This window comes from Anser anser, assembly GCF_964211835.1.
Source record: "Anser anser genome assembly, chromosome: 7".
Taxonomy (NCBI): Eukaryota; Metazoa; Chordata; class Aves; order Anseriformes; family Anatidae; genus Anser; species Anser anser.
The window spans coordinates 31,177,549-31,198,481 of NC_139727.1; the positions used below are offsets into that span (position 1 = coordinate 31,177,549).

The 20,933-nt window shown below is 47.5% G+C and overlaps 1 protein-coding gene across 2 annotated transcripts in view; it reads left to right on the plus strand.

Moving 5' to 3' along the window:
• Window positions 1-676: 676 nt before the first annotated feature.
• Window positions 677-20,933, plus strand: part of SHOC2 (SHOC2 leucine rich repeat scaffold protein) — a 66,867-nt gene continuing 46,610 nt past the window's right edge. Inside the window, exon 1 of one of the 2 annotated variants that reach the window (XM_083843194.1) lies at window positions 677-833. The gene's annotated coding sequence lies outside the window, so the exon portion shown is untranslated. Of the gene's footprint in view, window positions 834-1,639; window positions 1,665-20,933 lie in introns of those variants that run through there. The other variant, XM_083843195.1, reaches the window with a different exon arrangement.

Genomic DNA, 20,933 nt, shown 5'->3' on the forward strand with positions numbered 1-20,933 from the left:
AAATGGAGACCAAGGAACTTCTGAGTTACTGTCTGTGGATCTCTCTTAAGGAGAAGTACTCAGCCACAGTACCACCAGGTTCAAAGTATGGGCCAGTCACTGTAGTCCTCTGAAGCTGAGGGACCCTTAACTAATACTTTTAAGGATCCTGACTCTCACGGCTGTCTTCTATGCTGGGACAGGTCTGTGTCTGTGAAGACTTTGGGAGAAGCAGTGCTGCTGGAGGATTAGGCTGGAGCTCAGCTCCCCAGCATCCAGTATTGTAACCCAAAATTAACTGCTCCATTTGTGCAGATTAAAAAACAGTCTTGCACGGATGAACTCTGCCGTTGCAAAAACGCCTGTTAGTTTGGATTGTTGGCACAAGCGTTACTGTGGCACCGGTCCTGTGAGACATATTTGAGGAATTGCAGCAGAAGGGTGCAGCTACCAGCGTCTATTTGCTGGCCGATTCCCTGCCCAGCGACGATTGCCCTGCTGCGCTTTACTTCAGCTTCCTAGCGTTACGTTTCACCACGAAAACGGCAAAGCCAGCACAAAGCTTTATTTTAAATCCCCAATACACGGGTTTTGAAAAGCGGGACCCGGGCCCGTCCCCGGCGCCGCCGTCTCCACGGGCAACGGGGGCCGCTTCCGCCCGGCGCCAAGATGGCGGCGGCGCCGTGACCTGGAAGCCGTCGGCCGGGCCGCGCCGCGCCGCGCCCGCCCCCGTGGTGCGGCGGGCGGGAGGGCCGTGGGCGGGGAGTCCCGTGACGGCTCGGGGCGCACGGAGCGGGGCCGCCGGGGCCGGGGGGGGTGCGGAGAGCGCCGCGGGAGGATGGCGGAGCCGCACGGTACGGCGCCGGGGCAGCGGGGAGCGGGCACCGGGCGGCGGGGCCGGCTGAGGGGCGGCGGCGGCTGACAGCGGGCTGGGCCCCGGGGAGGCCGCGGGCACAAAGGCGGGGAGGGCCCCGCGCGGGTCCTGCCCCCCCACCCCCCCCTTTTTCCCCCCCACGGCCCCTCACGGAGCTCCCGGGGCTGCGGCGGGGTGGAGGGGCTGCGGCGGGTGGGGGGCCCCGTGGGGGGATACGGGGGGGATATGAGGGGATTTGGGGGGGTCCGGATCCGTGGGGGCGCCGCGGCGGGGTGCTGAGCTCCTCCGTGCCGCGGCGGGGTGGCACAGCCCGGAGGAAGGGGGGGGATAAATAAAGAAAGGAGGAAGCACAGCCTCGCCGCCTCACCTCTCCTCCTGGCCGGCCCCGAGGAGGAGCTGGGGGGAGCGCAGTGACCCCCTCACCCTGCGTGCGCTGCCCCGGCCCGGCCGGGGGGGGCCCGGCCCGCGCCCCCCGCTCCCGTCGTGGCGGCTGTGGTGGAGGCCGGCAGGCAGGCAGGGTCCCCTTCCAGCAGTCATCGCCTTCCTGCGGTGCCCGGGATCTAGGGGTGGCACTGAGGGAGCCGAGTGACAGCTGCCCGCGAGTACCCGTGGCTCTGGAGCTGGGTTTCGCCCAGCTCTTGGTGTCCGTCCCTGCGGGGTGGCTGAAAGGCTCTGGTAACCTCAGGTAAGGTGAGCGGCTGCGTGTGCTGCCTGCCAGCGCCACGGCGCCCGAGCCGGGGAGAAATTCGGCGGTGCTGAAGTTGCGTGAAAGTGTGGAGCTCCTCGGCCCGACGGGCTTCGTCGGGAGCAGGTGCGGGAAGGGAACACAAAATCACCGTGCGTAACAAAACAGTCACAAAGCTAAATTAACACGAAAGTATCGGTAGCGATTTTTGACGGGTGTATCTGAGATGGGGCTGTGGGAGCCTGCGTTTTGTGCGCTTCTGCACACGTGCACGCACAAAGACGCTTTTGAGGCAGAATAGTAAAGATGAGGAGTTGTAGTTGTGTGTATTGTCATGGCTGCAGCAGAGATTTCTGTGACTGCTGAAATACAAATTAAACTGGTTTCGGTAATTAGATTCAAGGTTTTAATTTTCTGCTGTCTACTTGTTTGTACATTCAGTTTTCTACTTATTATTTTCCCTTTTTACCTTCTAAACTGTTTTTTTTAATATACATATCACTAGGCGTTATTGGGCGCTTCTATTTATAAAATCAAGGGCTTAAAGTAGGTGGTGGTCAAATTAAGTCACACTTATTTACAGCCATATTTCAGGCATATGTTGTATAGTGATCTTGATATAATCCTAGCTTGGTTTTGGGAGAGATTTACTGTATCCTATGAATTTATTAATACTCTGTTGTGCATACATTTTAATTTTAGTAACACCCTTATCCTCTTAATTCCTTTTGAATGATTTGGGCTTGACTGTCTTGGTTTTCTATGTAATTATTCTTTGTTCTGGGTGAGCAAAATGAAGGGTTATTTTCATAATTTGAAGCTGGATTCCTTTTAATTTAGGCTAATATTTGTCAGTCATCAGGATTTCTGTACGTGTGGCAAGGCAAAACACGTACATCGGGCAAAACTCATTTTAGGTATAATCTTGTAACGCGGAGAGATGATTCCAGACAAAGCTCTCCGCGCGTCCACAGCCTGCCTTTGAGGAATACCGAGGCATCCTCAGCGAGGATGCTGCCTCCTGCCGCGTCCCTCTCTCCCGCGCTCTCTAGAGATGTTAACCACCCCCCAGGATTTTTTTCCCAGGGGTGACGGCGAGGGTAGGGTCTGTAAAGAGCGTTGGCTGCCGTTCCCGGGGTAGTTTTCCCTTCCCCGGGCGAGCCGAGATGTCAGTGAGGCAGGAGGTGCTGGGAGGGGCGTTCCTTTGTTGTGGTGACACCGATCGCCCCGACGGGTGTGTGCTCCTCCAGGAATTTCGTTCCGTGGCCGGGATTCCTTCCGAGGATGGATATTTTCTCCGTCTGTCTTCACGCTCTCTTAGCTTTCGTCCAGGGGTGAATTTCTCCGGGGATTGCCGTGTGTGTGCCTTTTAGGAAACCCTTGGATTTATTGTTGCTTGGCTGTGGCTTTCTAGAAACGCGTGGCGCTGCCGGAGTGGAGTGTGGCGATCCTGCTCGTCGCCGTGCGGGCCGGCTGCTCCTCGCTGGTGTGCAACGCCCGTGAAAGAGGTGCAGGCGTGTGTTTGTGTGCGTGCGTAATGCTCATGCATATTAATCGAGTCAGGGCCATAAATGTATCTCGTTTGCTCTGGCTGGGAAGATCAAATTTGATCTCTTCTTGATCAGGCTAAGGAAGCCGTGCAAATAACCGAGCTCCCTTTTGGGATGATTTGGGCAGGCGATAAGGAGACGAGACTGCACTGAGAGATCTCAGATGTAGTATCGCCGTGGAGAATTTGGGTAGGTGCTAAAAAGGAGCCGTTTCTCTCTTCCAGCGGGTTTTCCTTCCTGTCTGAGGAAAGACGAAAACTCGCGTGTCCGTGCGTGCGCCTGAAAGCCAGCTCTGCCTGCTCTGCCTCCGCTCCGGCCCCGCACAGACCCCGCTGCCCAGCGCGCCAGGGCCTGGACCCGGACCCAGCTCCAGACCCGCTCCTGGGTGAGCAGAGCGGGGCCAGAGCCTGAGCAGCCCGCATCCACCCCGCCTGGCCCTCCGCCTTTCCCACCCAAAATCATTCGAGGCTCCTGGCTTGCTCTTGTTTTTTTTTCCTTTGTGGGACAGCTCTGTGGATGCTCTTTTAAGCGAAGTGCTGCTTGCTTTCCTCTGTCGCTGTAATACCTGCTATTTATTTTTATTGCAGGCAACTCTTCGTCTCGGAGGAGGTATTTCTGTCTTTTTCTGGTGGGTTTGTGTGTGCGAGAGAGAGAGAGAGAGGGCTGGGGAGGACACCGTAGTGAAGATTAAACAACCAGTTGTAGCTAGATTGTAGAGATAAAAAGAGCCCTTGTTTACATTAAGATTGTACTGGCTGAGACATATTCTAGTCTGTTTCATACAGTAGTCCTGGTGTGTTACAAAATCTCCCGAGATAAAATGTAACAGGTTGTATAAAAAGAGGGTAATGTTTGCGATATTACCCATTGACCTTAATTTGCCTTTTTTTTTTTTTTTCTCCTGCGTTGCTTGGGCTTGGCCGTGTTGTGAAATGCAAATAGTGTGCTATTAAATCTGGGTGTTCTCTGACACTGAATTTTGCTCAGGAAAGGCAGTTGGGGTGTAGCAAAGCAACGATCTCGCAGAAAGAGGGTTTTAATTACCGAGGATTTTGCCATCGCTGACCCCCTAGGTAATGGATATGCCTTGTAATTATGCGGTGTTGATTTCTTTGTAAAAAGTAATTCAGTACCACGCAGTTACTTTTAGCCGGGTTGGAGATGGCCGCGGTTGAAGCGCTTGCTCTAGGAGGGAAACGCGGGCGTGCAGCCTGTCCCTATCTAGCGCCGTGGCCGTGCCGATCAGCGTGAGAATACGGGAAGAGGCAGGGAACTGGTGTAGATAAACACTGCTGCGTGTGGTCACACAACTTCTTAAAACAACCTGCCGTGCCTGCGCAGCTTTTAGCGATGCTTTGCTGGAGGTGAACGTGGAGAGGCACAGGCCGGCCTTGACCACGCTTGCTTTTTTGGCTTCCCTGCGGAAGGACAGCCCGCGTTCTGAGCGGGTGTACGTACACCAGATCCTGATTTGCACACCCGCCTCCCTTTTTGTTACAAAAACTGCTGTGCCCCAGGAAGGTCTGTGGCTGTTTGCTTGTCAATCGCTTGGCGTGGCCCACAGGCCCTGCCTGCCCGGGCAGGGGGCTGTGGCTGGCTCCTACCTTTCCCATGCTCGTCTTCCCCCCGCTTTCCTACCTGGGAATGGCCTACGGAGGAGCAGGAGGTCCGAAGTGATCCACGAGAGGGTATTTCCACGGAGCCCTGATGATGCCATAGCTTCTGTATCCGGTTCAGCGGAGCTGCCTGCCCTGAGGTCGGAGGCTTTTTGTTATGCATGCATCCTAATTGTTCTTTCTGCTGGCATTGTGCGGAGACTGGAGGGGCTGGGCACCAATGCAAACAGCTTTTCTGGTACCTTGTGCATTTGCATGATAATGGCTGCATAAATATTGCAGCACATCTCAGTTCACCCTCTCGCTGCTTTGGCTGCCACGCTTTAAAACAGGCTCGTTCTGTGGTCTGGATCCTGCTCATGGCTGGGGTTGCCTCGGACAGGGGTTCTGAAACCCATCTTTATTAAATGGCAAACTCCCTCCGTGATGATGAGGTGCAGTTTTACCTTACCCGTGTTCTGGTCTCCCACTCCTTCAGCCCACAGGTTGATAGAGCCGCTCAGAGGGAGGGAAACAACAACAACAAACCCCACCAAAACCCCGCGACCTCAAGCAGTTCAGCAGTTTTTCACCAACTGTTTCTAAACTGACTATATTTGGGGTTGCAAAACATGTTTGCTCGAGACTTGGTCTTGCATTTATTCTATTTCCAGAATGCCTATAGATGTCTGTGGGAATGTTTTATTCATGAGGAATGCAAAATATTGTGCCACCATTGTTTTGGTGCTGAAACGTTCAGTGACTTATGACTAGCTTTACCAAAACCGCCCTAAATTTCCTTTGAAAGTGTCGACACGGCGATGTGACTGAAACCAGTGACTGTTTTTGGGAACTGGTGGCAGATTGCCATCACCTACCTGTCCTAAGTGTGCTTTACAGAGTTGTTAACCAGAGCAGCGAGCAGTGACACTTACCTGACTCGCAGCGATTAGTAGGTGCCTAGTGACTCTTTTTTAATCGTTAGGGGCTTGAATTCACTGCACGTAGCCACAGCCTTGTTATTAACGCGTTGTGTGTCAGATTTAGGGGAGGGTGATGTGTTACACTAGTACTTGGATTTGTTGGCCTGTCAGCTGTGGTCCGAGAGCTCGTTCTGTCTGACATGGTTTAGTTTGCGAAGGCTGCAGCAAGAAAGATGTTGAAATCAAACGGGGCTGTGGTCTTTCTCTTTTTAATTTGGATCTGATGTCAGTAGTTTGTCACTCTTTTGCTTCTTTGCATGTATTAAAGCGGCAGTAGTTGGTTAGGTTAATGGCATGATGAAGGACCCTGTTGTTGGAACTGAAGTTATGACAGGGCAGGTTTCTGAAACAGCACGCGATGCTCGTGCAAGAAGCCCTAAACTTGCCTGGAACTTGCATAGTCATTGACTTGGGCTTTGTGTGTCGTGCTGCAAACAGGATAGCTAGTACTACAACCCAGCTTTTTAACACTTAGAGCGTCAAAAGCTTGTGTTTTGTCTACCAGAAGTTTAGAGGAAGTGTTCCATGAACACAGAAATACAAGGTGAAGTAACTAACATTATAAAAGAATAAAAATCACGAAACCCTGACACCTTCAGACGTAGAACGCTTATACTGTACATGGGCTTGCGTTTTTGTTATCCATTCAATATTGCAGATCGTGTCGGTTTAGTACTCCAAAGAATATTGGCAAAACTTCAGGATTTGCTGTGGTATTTCGATCTGTGCTTTCATTGTTTCCATCCTAATAGGAATCAGTATTAAATCAAGAAGTTGAAGAGGTGGCTCCTGACAGTTTAAATGGTCAGAGCTCTCTGTTGGTCTGTCGTCTTGCGTTGACTGGGAAGGAAAAATAAACACATCTATTACTTCCAGGAAGAATTGCCTGACTGGTAGCCAAAAAGCACCAGGGCCCGATATTTACTCACAGGCAAGGTGCAGCGACGATCGTGGAGACTCAGGCTTTGCTCTTTTCCTTCCTCTCGTCTGTGTCCTGGTCACCTAAATGTCACAGACCGGGGGGCTGCTCTCTTCTGCTCCGCCTGAGGCTTCTCTCCTGTGGCCTGCCACGATGGCAACCTGTGAAATTGCCGCGTGCGGACTGTCCGGTCTTGTGGATAGTGAGATTTTCCACTGCTGTATTTTTTTAATGCTGAAAGTGAGGTTATAATCTGGTTTGTAATGCATAGCATTAATCGTGTTGATTTATCATTGTCCTGGGAGGAAATTTTCATGTGTCAAAAAGAAAAGCAATTATAACCATTGCATATATATATATATATATTTCTGAAATGAAAGAAGGCATTCAGAGTGTCACTGTAAGTTAAAGCTTGTGTAGCAGTGCAGTGAAAGTCTTAGTAAATTTGTAAATAATTGGTCAAAGCGACACACGGTGCACCTGCAGGTACTGAGTTAAGAGCATGGTGCTGTAGCAGGGTTCAGGTTCGTAACTAAGCTTCAGTCTTATTTTACCTTCGTGTTACAGCTAATCCAGCAAAATACTGGAGTTTATTTTCATCCTCATTTAAAAGCAAGTAAATAAAACCCCACCAATACCAACAACAAAACACACACAACCCAGCCTGTAATCTCTCCCTCTCTCCCCACAACTCAACAAGGAAAAACCCCGGTCAGCCCTCGGAGAGTAACCTTTATTCTCGTCGTTAGGCGAACCGCCGTGTTGCTGAAATCCTGCTGATAGTTTTGTGCTTTTCGGACAGGGCTTCTGTATTCCCTTCCCCCCGCCTCGAGTCAGCCGCCGCAGAAAAGCAGAAGCACGCGTTTCTTTTAATTGTAAGGGATAACCACGCCGAGAGGATTCTTCACGTTTCCCTGCACGCTCAGTTCTGCTTAGAAGTGTTCGGTTACGTGGAGGCACGGAGGGTAGCAGAGAGAAAATGACTTCACTAGCAAACTATACGGCTCCTGGAGGCATCAGGTGGCCAGATACGTAAACACAATTACACAGCAGTCTAAAATAGGTCTTCATAAAAAGAAGTAGTGTGAAAAAGTCACCTCCTGAACGAGGAAGTCAGGGGCTACCAGAGAATCCATCTCTGTAGTCCCGCAAAACGCTGATGGTAGCGGAATAGGAAGGACCGGTAATGGAAACCCATCCTGCTCTTGCTCGTGACATTACGCTTGGAGTACCCGAGCTTTGGTTTTGCTGTTTCTTGTGCATTGATTGTACGAATTATTGTACAGTCAAAGGCTTTAAAGCCAAGAAAAATCCTGTAAAGTATGCAGGTTGATTTGCACAGCTTTCTTATTGAAGGGATGAATGGGTTAAATGAAGCCGTAGTTCAAATGTGCTCGTTAATGTACTCAATCTGTGGCAATTACTTTTCTAATAAAATTTAAAATTTAATGCCTATGCATATTGTACAGTATTTGCAAAACCTAAAGTATTTCTTATTAAAGGGAATTTTATAATGAGAGCAGTTACCCGAGTTTCAGTGAATTTCATGTTTTAGATTATCCGTTTTCACGAGAGGGGAAATTTCTGTTAGTAAGTGATGTGAATTAAGGTACATGGGAACTTGTGGTTGTGCAGCAAATTTTGTTCTGGCAAGTCCCTCTGATTCCTTTGAACTCCTGTACAGCGTGCAGAATAAGGCAGATTTCAGGCTATCGTATTTGTTCTGTGTGCGGTGGGCTGCATATTTGGCTTTTTTTTGAACATTCAAACAATTGTTTGGCAGCTTTCTTGATAGCATATTGTGTGTGGCAGGCCTAGTTAGGAAGGAAACAAAAGTTCAAGTATTATCACCATGAGTCGTAACTCACCAAATGGATACAACAACCTGGATTTTTTATTTCACGACGTCGTCCATAAATGTATTTTCTGTGCTTTAGGGGCACCATTAGGTACATCTTTACAGCAGTAATTTGTCACCCCTCTTACTTGCCGGAAGTCTTCAGAGAAGTGTTGGTAGCTGTCCCCTGCATGTCAGCTGTTCGCTGTCTTTCAGAAATGGTTTTTGCGCTCCAGCTCTCTCGAAGCCCTGAGCCGTACCCACCCAGACAGCGAGGTTTCACTTGCATGCTGTCACTGCGGCATTATGTTTTCTTCTCCTCCTAAACCAAGATTCTGGTTATTGAACCAATTAGCTGCTGGGTGCCGGCCAGAACTTTCTCCTGCAATGAGAATTAATGAATGAACAAATTACCCGGGGAAGCTGTCTGTTCTCAACGGGCAGCGGCAGTCAGGCCGTGACGAGGACAGGCTTCGCGTCCCGCTGCGAACCTGCCTGCGCGCCTGCCCCTGTCCGAGTCGACGGGGTAAACTTCTGAGCGTGGATCACATGTTTGCATCGTGTATTTGCCGGTATGTCTGTTGGCCCGTTTTTGAACCCCTTCCAGCTCTTCTGCAGCAAGCAGATGGGATGCATACGCCTTCATTACCAGGCAGTTAACTCCGCTGGTATGACTGAGTTTCCATCACGCTCCGGGTCTCTGGCTTGGCTCTCGCTGCGTTCCAGCTCCCGCTGCTTGTTCTGCTCTCTCTAAGAAACTGGTGTAGTAGTGTTACATGCTCCTGCCCTCCTGTGGCAACGAAAACCTAAATGTTTTTCTCAAAATCGGGTTGTGTAAAAATAAAAGAGAAAGAGTTGAGAATAGGGAACCAGTTTTCCGCTTCTGTAACAACTTCTTGCATATCTCAAGATGCACGTTGGCTTTTGATGCAGTGTTCTGCTTCAAAAGCGCATAAAAAATCAAACCAAACTTGCTGTGACAGTAACAAAAATACCTTGTAGGCTTTCATGGCTTTGAATTAACCTTCTGACCTTTCCCTGTGATATGCATACTATCCCTTTTGCACTGGAATGGAGAAGTCAGGGCGCAGAAGTTACAGGGAAGCTCACGACGAGCAGGAACGGAGACTCGATGCTGTGAGCTGGTGGGAGCCTGCCCTGGTCACCCCGAGCCAGGACCGAGGTGGGTTACAGCCTGCTCCCCGCTGCTGCCGGGGCAAAGCAGTGGGTGCCAAACGGCTGCTGCCGTGAAATGTTTGTCAGCATTTAGAGCCACGCAGTGACGTGCCACACCTCTGAGCGTGTGGTGCGGCAACGAGTGAGCGTGCTGCCTGCAAGGGGCCTGGGGCGGCTGTGGTACGTCCATAAGTGCTTCCTGGTTTTGGTCCAGTCTGTTGGCTTCATGGTAGGGTTTCAGAAATCCGTAGTAGAAGCTGATCAGTTGTGTCCCATGGTGATCAACAGTGTGGTTTTACTGCTGCATCTCCTACATTTTCCCATCGTGTTTTGTACAATTTCACTTCGGGTCATTTCGTCTTTGAAGCCCCTTAATTAACAGTGAAAACACAGCACATAGAGTTGCAACAAATAAGAAATGCTCCAAAAAAAAGTTTCTGTAATCTTTGTTGTAAATAAATATCTTACTTTGTGACACCTGAATGAGTTAATGCGAGGTAAGGAGGTGTGAATTTGGAGCATGAAAGCTACTCATTGTAACTGCTTGTCTGCGTTCCCTTACCCCAGAGTAACGTGAGTTACGCTGCCTCTGTTCGTGTTGACCCGGAGTGTGTGTGTGCATGGCCAGGCTTTCTGCAAGTAACTGGTGTGTGGGAGCCTCCAACCATCAAGTTCCTGGTTGGGAGGCTAGCTAGATGTATAAAGCTTTCAAACAGAAGTAGGGAGAGTGAGTACGGAAGGTTTGTATGAGAAGTGCTAGTTCCAAAATACTGCTGGTCGTTAGATTTCTGTTTAGAGAAGGCGCTGGATAAGGATGTGAACTTTTCTCGTATGCTTTTTCAATGGCAAAGCCATTTTCATGGCTGGCGACGATGGGCTTCAGAGAGAGCTCCGCACAGGCTGTGTGTGGTTGTAAAAGGCCGTGGGCTGAATTTCGGGTTGCTGCCCGTTGAAGTGCAGAGTGCTTGGACCTCTGCCTGCCTGTCGGGAGTAAGCTTTCCATCTGAGCATCTGGGGTGAGGTGGGTGACAGCCTGGGCTATCTGGTTTAGTTACGATCTTTAAATTAAAGTCAGCACTGTAGAAAGTGTTTTATGAACGAGATGAGAGACTAAGGAACTTGTTAACAAGTTTGCATTTTTGCAGTTGTACTTTGATGGTTCGTCCATATGTACAGCAGGTGTGTGATCTGCTCGTTCACTGCAAGCCGTGCTGCTTTTCCGATACCAGGAGCGCACGAGCAGAACTTGGTTGATGCTGGAAATGTTCCCTTTTGCCCAGACTTTGACCACTTTTATGGGGGCTGCTTTAGTACGAGGTTTACGTTGATCCATCGTAGAGATGATAATTCCACAGCTTTAGCATTTAGGATTCATTTGAATTCTGATCTTCCTTGCTGTCAAAACTGTAATCAGTATGTAAGCACCGTGAGTTCTGTTACCAGCAGATCAAGGGGGACAGGTTGGACGATCCTTTTTCTTCTTCTGATGTGACCACGGGCACTTTGTATCTCAGAGCACCGTTTGGCTCCGATTGTTGTTAACACGCAGCTTCTAGCACTGCCTAGTGCTTACAGGCTAATGGAAATAAAATAGCCAACCTTGAAAAGTAGTGACAAATTGAAATGCTTTTTTTTTTTTTGATGTGTACACTTAAACACGTGATCGCAGGGCAGACTAATTCACCAGCGCAAGGCATTTGATTCTTTTGAATCAAGCTTTCCATTTGCCTGTGAGGTTTGCTCTTCGGTATGAGGTGTTCTCATATGCTGACACTGGTGTAATTCTACCATTATACGTGAGCTATAAAACAAAAAGGAAGGGAGAAGAAAAAGATTATTTTGCAATGCGGTGGTTTGTGAAGCTTGCCAAATTCACTTGTGGATTGCTCCCTGATTTTTTTTTCTTCTCTGATGACATGTAGTGATTCTTGAAGGAGTAATGTGCCTTTTATGCAAGTCTTTTAATATTTGAAAAAAAATCCAGAAATAATAAGTAATGAAATGAGAGCTCCTGACATTAATAGAGGCAAGAAAGAAATTCTGACTAGAACAGGTGGTGGGTTTTTTTGGCTCCATTCAGATTTGTTCTTTTATCTCTTTTTAAATTATTTATTTATTTATTTAAAATAAGACTTCAAGAGCTAAGCATGCTCATTGTAACCATCTTGCTCTCTGGAAATGTTGGAAACTTTCCCCCCGTGTTTAGGGACGCAGGGCTGGCCGCACCCCTCAAGCTAAGCCGTGTTCTCTTGGTTCAGTGGCTGAAGAACTGGAAGGGAACTCCAGGAGGTGCTGGGGAGGTGTTGGGATATGGCTGTGCCTTCTGCTTCTTGTTTGTGGTTGGTTTAGTTTTCTGAAGAGGATGTTTTAGTTACTAGATTATAAATTGTCAAATTTCAGCTGAAGTACAGATTTGAATGGCTCAAAAAAACACTTAACCAAGTGCGATCGTATTTTCTTGCAAGTCTTAATTTTTTTTTTGAGTTAACTATGGTGAACAGCTGTGTTTCCTACCATAATTTCTTTAATGGAGAGATTTGGTTGTCCTCTGTTGGGTTCATGCTTGCTTTTTTTTTTTTTCTGAGTGTAAGGATACGTGCAAGTTTTTGATATTCTTGAAAATATTAAAAAACAAACAAAACCAAACAGAATATCAGCACTGTACCTTATCTGAAACATGCAAAATTTTCACTCTCAATTTACTTTAGCACTACAGTAAATAATCTTGTTTCACTGTTGATTGAGTTGCTCTTTAGTTCTGCACCTGCATTTGGGAGCTGTTTATAAGTATAGGAATTGAGGTCCCAAAAATAGTGATCAAATGCAATTACTGTTTGCGTTTACTTCTGATTCCAGAGGGGAAACCCCCAAATAGTCGTTTCTTGTCATAGGGGTCTGTAAGGGTTCCAGGTTTATAGTATTCTGGGTTTGTAACAGTATTTAAATTGGTTTGTGGCAGTTAAAAACTGAATTCAGAGAGAGATCAAACTCTAATGGATCGATGCTTTAGGTACTAGTTTGTCTTTTTGCTGACCTCACGTTGTGTGGCAGGTGAAGCACTTCGTGCTTTTTCTGCTCGCTCCCAGGTATTGAAAATTTCACGTTCGCGGTGGTGTGTGCAGACATCCAGTGTCTGATTTATGGTCACATGGAATCTGTAAGGGTGTCTTCTTAAACAACCCCCCAGACCTTTTAAGTTTAGTTTTAAAATACGTAGGTTTTTTGTTTTGTTTCTGCTGAAGTTATTTTACGGGATCTCTGTCTTGATCTGATTCACACAGAAAAATGTCATCTGCTCAGTGGTGGAAGGCGGTAAGTTCTGTTGCCTTTTTAGAGGTTTTGTTTCTGTGTGACATTCAAGCTTTTGTCTCTCTTAGCAGCTTCGTGTGTTGGGTATGCGAGCATGAACCTGGCGTGCAGGGCAGTGGAGCTTCGTAGCCATCCACGGAATTGGCCTGAGGGGTACATCAGGGACTCGGCTTTTTGGAAGGGGAGGTGGCAGGGCTATTGGGGCCGCAAGTGCTTCAAGCACTGAGCTTTTCCTTAGATACCACTCTGTAGCCTCATCCAGTTCGCTGGACATAGCAGTACCGTGGCCAAAGGGAGGACGGACAGATGGATGGATGTGTAGGCAGCTTTCTGGTGGGCTCCTGCGGGATTAAGCTGTGACCGTAAATAAAAGCGAAGCAATTGTCCCACAAAAGCATCTCGTGAAGATACCACGTTCTTCTGGAGAGAGATTTAAGTTAAGAACTCCTGAATTAAAACCGAAGTTTTATTAATAAATGCTAGCAGTAGGAAAGAGACAATATTGTATAGGATTAAGTACGCTGAATGCAGCCTGCAGGAGTGAGCCTGGCTGTGGTGGGGATCGGCTGGCCTGGATTTAGTGGTAACGTTATGTGCTCTGTTCAGAGGCTGGCTGTGAGAGAAGAGAGAGCTGAAGCAGATTCCCCAGACCTGATGTGAAGAGTTTAGGAGTTACAGACAGCCCCAAGTGTGGCAAACAACTGAGGGTGGGATTAAAACTCCCAGTCCTGCGTCTGACTGCTGGTCCTCCCAGCCACAGGTCACATTGAGCCCTAGTGAGAATCCCTTCAGCTGAAACTTCCTTCTTTGAAATGTTTTGGGGTTCGAACCTCATAGGACATGGATTTTAATATAAACTGATTTTAGGTATCTCTTCATTTAAAGACAGAAAAGGAAAACACACTCAGAGCATTTACGTACACTTCAACACCGAGCCAATACCGAGAATTGTCAGACCAGTTACGTTACTCGTGGTCCGTGTAAGAGTTACAGAAGGCTTTGGTTTGGTAGAATTTGTGCGATACAGATGAGCAATGTTCAGCTCTTAGATGGCAGCTTCTCTTCCACCTTCCGCGAGAAGGGTGCCTGCCAGAGAACGGAAGAAGGGGAGAAAGGAGGAGCCGTGGGGGAGCGGAGCTGCCCCCGTTCGCACCACCTCGCGTCCAAGAGTCACAGGAGCTGGAGGCTGCCAGCGAGGAGGAGGATTCATCAGACACATGCTAATCCTCCAGCCCTGCAGAGGAACAAAGGCTCGCTGTAGTCTGTCTGGCTCTTTCCTTGCGGCAAAGGGAGGGATCGAGAAAGGTTTGGGGCAGCCCCGCACCGGCCCCTGGTGCCTTGCTGCCAGGCAGCGGGTGCAGGGAAGGGGGCACTGGCTGTCTGCCCTGGGAGGGACTGGCTCCCCTGCCTTCCCTGCTCTCTGCCACCCTACGTGCCACGGCCTCTTTGGTTCTGTTCCACCCCTTGCTGGTTGCTGTCCCTACAGGCAGCCGCACCGTACCCAGGCCTCCTGCTCTGGCTTCAGGCAAATGCTGGCGGCTGCTTCTCCTCTGCCTGTACCTGCCCTCACTCTCCCTCTAGTCCTTTGTGTTTTCCCTGGAAGTGTCATTCTGTGCCTTTTTTTCCTTTGTTCCCCCCATTTTGAGAATGGTTAAGTGAAAAAGGAACAGATGGGTAGTGAGTATTTTTGTTAATATTGGTTAATCAGCTTCACCATAAAACTTATTTTTATTTTCAGAGGTTCAGGTATCCAGTGTTTTAGCTTCTTTGTCTCTCTGTTCAGGAGCTCTTTTGCACTTCTTCAGGCCCTCTCCTTGCATCCTCAGGGTGTTCATTTACAAACATGGTATCCTGATTTTGAACACGTTGTTCTGGAGCATATTGTCATAATAAAACTCGTTCAGTCCTTCTAGCAGGTTTGTGAGTCTCTATACCTTTTCTGAGTGCTTTCTGCATGTGTGTAGTACTTCTTGGGTTACACTTGTTTTAGAGAAGGGCTAATTCTCTTTTAATCTGGTTGCAATGCTTGCTTGCCTCTGTGCAATCCAGAGAGGAGCAGATGTGGGTGCTCTGAATGCCCCGAATCGTCTCTTGCCTGGTGCAGCCCTCCGGTCCCTCCAGTCTGGCCAGGTCCTGCACCACGTGAGTATCTGCAGGCTGCTGTCACCGCCTGGGGAGGCACTGCCGTGCCTGAGCTGCTGTAAAGGTGGCATTTTTCTTAGTCATTTGTTTTATAACTTCTAAACGTTCACAGACAGCTCGGGTGAATCCTTGCTGACTTACACATGTGTGAATGACATCTGTTTTCTGTCTGAAACGGAGGACAGTAAGCTGCAAGGCTGTCGCTCATTACGAATAGGCACACAGTACAAGTTTGTGCTGTTTTATTTTGCTGGGGTAGTGGTAGGACCTTCCCTGGAACTCCAAGCTGTTCTGCTTTTTCATCAGTTTTTTTAAATTTCCATTATCTTATTTAATTTATCAGAAATTGATGAGGTAAAAGGCTTCTTATGGCATGATATTTGTATGGTGGTGTTTAATTCAGTTTGTGTCTGGATTTTTTTCTGTGACTCTTTTCAGATTATCATTGCTGCTACTTTCTGCTTTTACAATGTACAAACCTTTCAAGCGTGCTAAAGACCGTATCATGCCGTTGATTTGTGGCAAGCAGAAAACATGTTTTTCACTATTTCTAGTAAAAATGTCACTTAAAACCTCTTTTTTTAAAAAAAAAAAAAAAAAAGATGCCTCATCTGAACAGATTTTGAAGAATCTGCTTGCAAGGGATCACAGTGGTTTTCTTTTCTTTTTTTTTCCCTTGTGAAGGAAAACATCTTGTTCTTGTGAAGATACCCAATTTGTCGTGCGTTTTCCAGAATTGTTAGCGTGTGACATCTTTTAATCGGGCTCCTACTTAGGAGCAGAATAGTGTTCAGCTCATTAGCTGGTGGATGTCTTGACCATCAGGACAAAAAAAACCCTACAGAATCTAAGTCTTGCAAAACTGCTTTTTTATTTTATTTTTATCGTTGTAAAGACTGGTAATTTAGGCTGTCAGGCTTTGCTTACACTTGTGTAAACTTCTAGCTAATGTTTGAAAGAATTACACTGCAAGAGAGTCCTTGTTAAATAAGATTGTGTAAAAACCAAAAGGAAGGATATATCAAATCGGTGTGGAGTGACCTAAGATGCCACTCTTTCACTGACTGACAGGCTAAGTTAATTAGCATTTAATTAGCGTTTATCAGCAAAATGTATGTATGCAGGTTGCTTCTATGGAGTAGCTGGCGTACAGGCAGCTCGTATTCTAACTTGTTTGTTAAGATTGTTGAAAGTACATCCCCTCTCCTTGAAAAAGCTGGTGGAAGCTGAGCTCCTTCTTAACCCTACCCTCTTGTAACGCAGCGAGTGGCAGCCTTCCTCCAGCTCTGGGGGGTTCGCAGTCTCGTGTCCCCGCAGCTGGTTAGGGGGCTGTCGTGTTGGGATGTCGGGCTGGGGCGTACGGTTCGTGGGAGGGAAGGACGAGCACGAGGGGTATTCGTGGCAGGTCTGGGCTTCGTGTGGATTTCCACAGGAAGGTGAACAGAGATTTCTTTTTTTTTCTTTGTTTGTTTTGGCTTTATCCTCTGTCCTGGGAAAGAGATCTCTGGGATCGTCAGTTGAATCTGTAAGAGTGTGAAAGAAGTTAAAAGAAATTCAAATGTTGTCATTCTTTTTTTTTTTTTAAGCATTAAATGAAGAGGTATTTTAAACGAAAACAATAAAAATACTGTATCTAAGAGGTTATGAAAGCTAAGTTTGCAGTGTAAAGCAGTCAAAATGAGCCAGGTGTGAGGAAGATGGCCTCCAGTGCTCTAGGTGCTGTGCTTGTTGAGATATGTTCAGTGCATCGCTGATTGCTACGTACTTCTGCCTTCCGTAGGACCCCTTCGCTTACCACGAAGGAGCAGGAACGCCACCCGTGCAATGATTGCTGCCTCCGTGTTTTTATATCCGGGCTCTATATGGAGCCCCTGACCGCTGCTGCCTCCTGTCCCTGCTCTTGCTCCAGCCGCGGCGTGTGGCTGCCTGCCCCACGCTTCTCGGCGTGCTCGTGCTCCGGGCGGGTTGTGTGTCAGCTCTCTGCTCCTCGGCACGGCCTCTGTGACCCCGCGGGGAGCACAGGGCTGTCAGAGAGAGTTTCTCATCCAGATAGGAAGGGCCTGTTCGGCCACGGTGCGTTTGACTTGCTCTGTGGGAATGCCTTATATCAAAAGAAGTTGGCGTGTAGGAGTTGAGGAGGTGAAACAGGCTCAGGGCGTATGAAATATTCAGGTCTGTGCTGCCAGAGGAATTCCTCGCAGTTTTCTTATTAGAGGTTTCAAAGTGGCCAGAAGTGAATGTGACAAAATCCGGCACGGCCCAAGACAGCTTCTTAACAGACTGCAGGTCCCTGGTGTAAACCAAGAGTACATGGTAGGTGTCATGAAAGCATTGTAGGATTATGTTCAACATGAACAAAGCAGCATGCTATTAACAGCTTTGTCATAAACACGTGAACTAAATAACTTGTCTTACCTTTTCCCTATCTTCTTGGCCCTCAAGGCCACCTCCCCCTCAAAAAAAGAAAAACAAAAAAACAAACACTACCACCACGACCACCAACAAATGGGAAAAAAAAAAAACACAAACAAACAGAAACCTTCCCCTCCCCTCCAAGAGTAAACATCAGTTTTGAGGAGTGAAGTCTAAAAAAGTTCAGTGTGGTTACAAGAGCCTTTACCACAGAGCACTGGCTGCGTGTAGCTACACACAGTGCTACCTGAATCCCCTGTAAGGTACACGGATTTGCTTAAATAATATTTGACTGCTTTATGCCATTTATCTTTAATTCTGTTTTGCTCTTGGGGGAAAACATTTGAAAGCTTTGAAAAAGTCTTGGGAGCAATTTTATTCCGCAGCACCTTATCACGGTGTGTAATGAGCCTGCGTTTCTGTGGTGCTGCTAATTTACGGGGTTCCCCAAGCTATTTCCAGGCTGCTTCCCTCTCCCCAGCCGAGGCTGAGCACCATTTCCTGCAGCGCTGCAGGACGCCGGGCTGGCTTTGGGACGGGGAAGTTGTTCGACCACGTGCAGCCAGGTAAGGGCAGGACGGGACTGATGCAGCACCCCAGCGCAGGGGGAATTGTGCAGGCACAACGCGCCCGGTGTTAGAAACACACGCGGCAGATGCTAACGAGAACTTGGCTGGAGAGCACGCCCGGACCGCAGGGAACGCAGCAGTTCTCCTTGGCAATTCCTGCTTCTTGCGTATGAGTGAGAACGCTTGGAAGGCAGAAGTGGTCCGTCACGTCTTGTTTAGGCAAACGTGTGCTGGAAAATGAGATCAGTGTTATAAAGTACGTTCTGAGGCGCAGCAGCTTCTTCACCCTCTCTTTCTATCTATATACTAACTTGGCCTCAACCAGTTTGCTTTGACCAGGTGTAACGCATGTGTCTGAAATGGTCAGGTAACAAAAACAGACAAACCCCGTACTGCAAAAATATCTGGTTAAGCAGTAATGGGGGAAGACGTGTAGGTCATTGTATGTTTGTTTTTTTTTTTTTTTTATTTTTCATTTAGAATATTCTGAATTGTTTTGCTTCCTGGTGTTATTTAAATATATAACATAAACTTTTTGAAAAATGTCCTCCTGGAGGAAACAACTCCAGCTCATCGTTGTGCAGTTTTCAAATAAATTTCATTTTTATTTAATTTAGTTGTAATGAAGCGGAAATGTACGCTTAAATAGGAGCAAATCTGATTCCGATTGTGGTTGTTATCTCTTCTCTCTGAAGAATGCCAATCTTTTCAAAGAGATTTGTTTTTTGAGAGCAGGTTAGCTGCAAGATATGCTAATGACTTTGAAAACTGAGGAGATTTATAATTGGAAGCTTGTGGGTAAATACATGTTTTTTTGCTCTTTACCAGACATTGTGTATCTTCCAGACTCACGGATATTGGTTGGAAAGTAAATCTTCCTGCATATGTCCATTTCTGTCCTTCAGTTATATTTAAACTAGGTGTTCTAGGAGACAAATCCAGACTTTTCTCTTTTCTCTTAATTGAAGATCAAGAACTGCAAATAATCTGAGCTAGAAAAAAACGTTAACAAGGGCCAGGCTCTGTGCAGTGAGGAGCTGCCATATGTAGGCACTGTGGCTTTGGCTCTTCGTGTTCTGTGTTGCAGCAGACTTCGTTCCTTTTCATCTTCAGAATTATGTTAAAAGTGCCTTTTAAGTTGATTTTCAGATAGGCTGTTTTCCTAGCAGGGTAACCCTCTGCAAAGGGATCTTGTGACTTGCAGTCACTAATTATGGTCAGAAAATGCAGGGACTGAGAGTCAGCCAGCACTGAACTCCGCAAAACGGTCGTAATTATTACATAAAAGCGTGGTGAAGAAGATGAGCAAACTTACTGGATCACGTTCAGAGCCGAAATGAGGAGAACTGCTGCAATAACCAATAATTTTGCCTTTTTGTTGGGTAACTGTGTTGCTGGTAGAAACATGGGTAGGATGCTACCCCAGATTGTAATAGAGAAGTGTTTGTGTAGCTGCGCTGGGATTCAGCATGTGGCTTGTCCCTGTTTCTGTGAGATCAACGTAACGTTAGGAGAGAATCTCTTACTCCGTTGTTGCTTTGTGTGTTTACTTTCTCTCCTGCCCATCATTCTTGTTTTGTCTCCTGCTTGGTTGGTTTGTTCTGAGATGTTGCTTTTATTGCTCAGAGGAGATGACGGATAAAAGAAAAACACTTGATGCTGGCTTAGAGCTTGCACCACCACCTCTGCTGAGACCAGTGACGTTCTCTGGGGAGTTTGTGACAGAGCAGTGAGAGACAGGCTGCATCCTTTGTTCCCAGGAATTGTGCAGAGACCCAAAATGGGCCCTTCTCTGTTCTGTGTGCTGGTCATAAGGAAGTTTCTTGTGGTGGAAAGTAAGATTTTGCTGCAGCAGGACGGTCTGTGATCAAAAGAGGGTAACAGATAGATTCTGCCATGTGCTTGCGTGGAAGGCGGTGTATCGCTGCAGATGCACAATTTGTACAGCCACGAAATAAAATAGCATACAGGTCAAGGAGATGCTGGTTTTTGCTTCTTCGTAACTGCATCCCAGTCCTAGTCTCTGTTAATTTAATTCATTCTGGTTTTGTTCTTGGATTTCCCTAGGGCCATGTCCATTTTGGATAACCCCTTGTTAGGCATGTCTAGTTATCAGGACGTATACTGAGACAAGGAAATTTGCTTTACGGAGCAGGTTACAATTTTCCAATCCCACGTGTTACGTGGCATTGGGCTGCCTGCTGATCCTGCGAGCTCCCATGCAAACAGAGAGATGCAGTCCGAGAGGTGCGTGCTGGGGGGCCACACATGCAGAAACTCCCTCGTCACAGTTGGAAATAGGCTGCCTCAGGGAGTCAGCAAGATGCTTTGTACTCGCTCTTAGAGTCTCTTTCTACAGACACATGAAGTGGTGTAACTTGGCCAAGAACTAGGGCTGGTTTTCTTTCTGTGAAGGAGAAAAAGACCAAATGCTTCATGAAGATGATGTTGGAGCATACAGCATGAATCACAGTATTATATATGTGTTTGTATTTGCTAGGTGTGCTCAAAGGCAGGCCACAAAAGGTTATTTTTACCACCCAGGAACTTGGGGTTCCTAGGTGACTCTGTCTGCTAGCATGTGACCTTTTTGTCGTGATGGATCTGGACTGTGGTGTGTGACATGGCAGCGTGCTGGAGAACCCGCAGAGATCAGGGGATGAAAGATGAATTCAAAGGCTTTGTAGGGGACGGGAACACCTGCGTGCCTGTGTCTTTGCTGCAAAATTGAGGGCTGTGTAGGAATCTGGAAAGGGATGTCCTGGAGGTTGTGCCTGGTTCTTGAAGTTCAAGGTGCTCAGCATCCGAACACCTGGTGAAGCTGACTTGCTCATAGTGGCGCAAGCTGTAAATGCACATAGATTTGTAATTATATGTTTACAGTTACAAATTTGTCTCCAGGT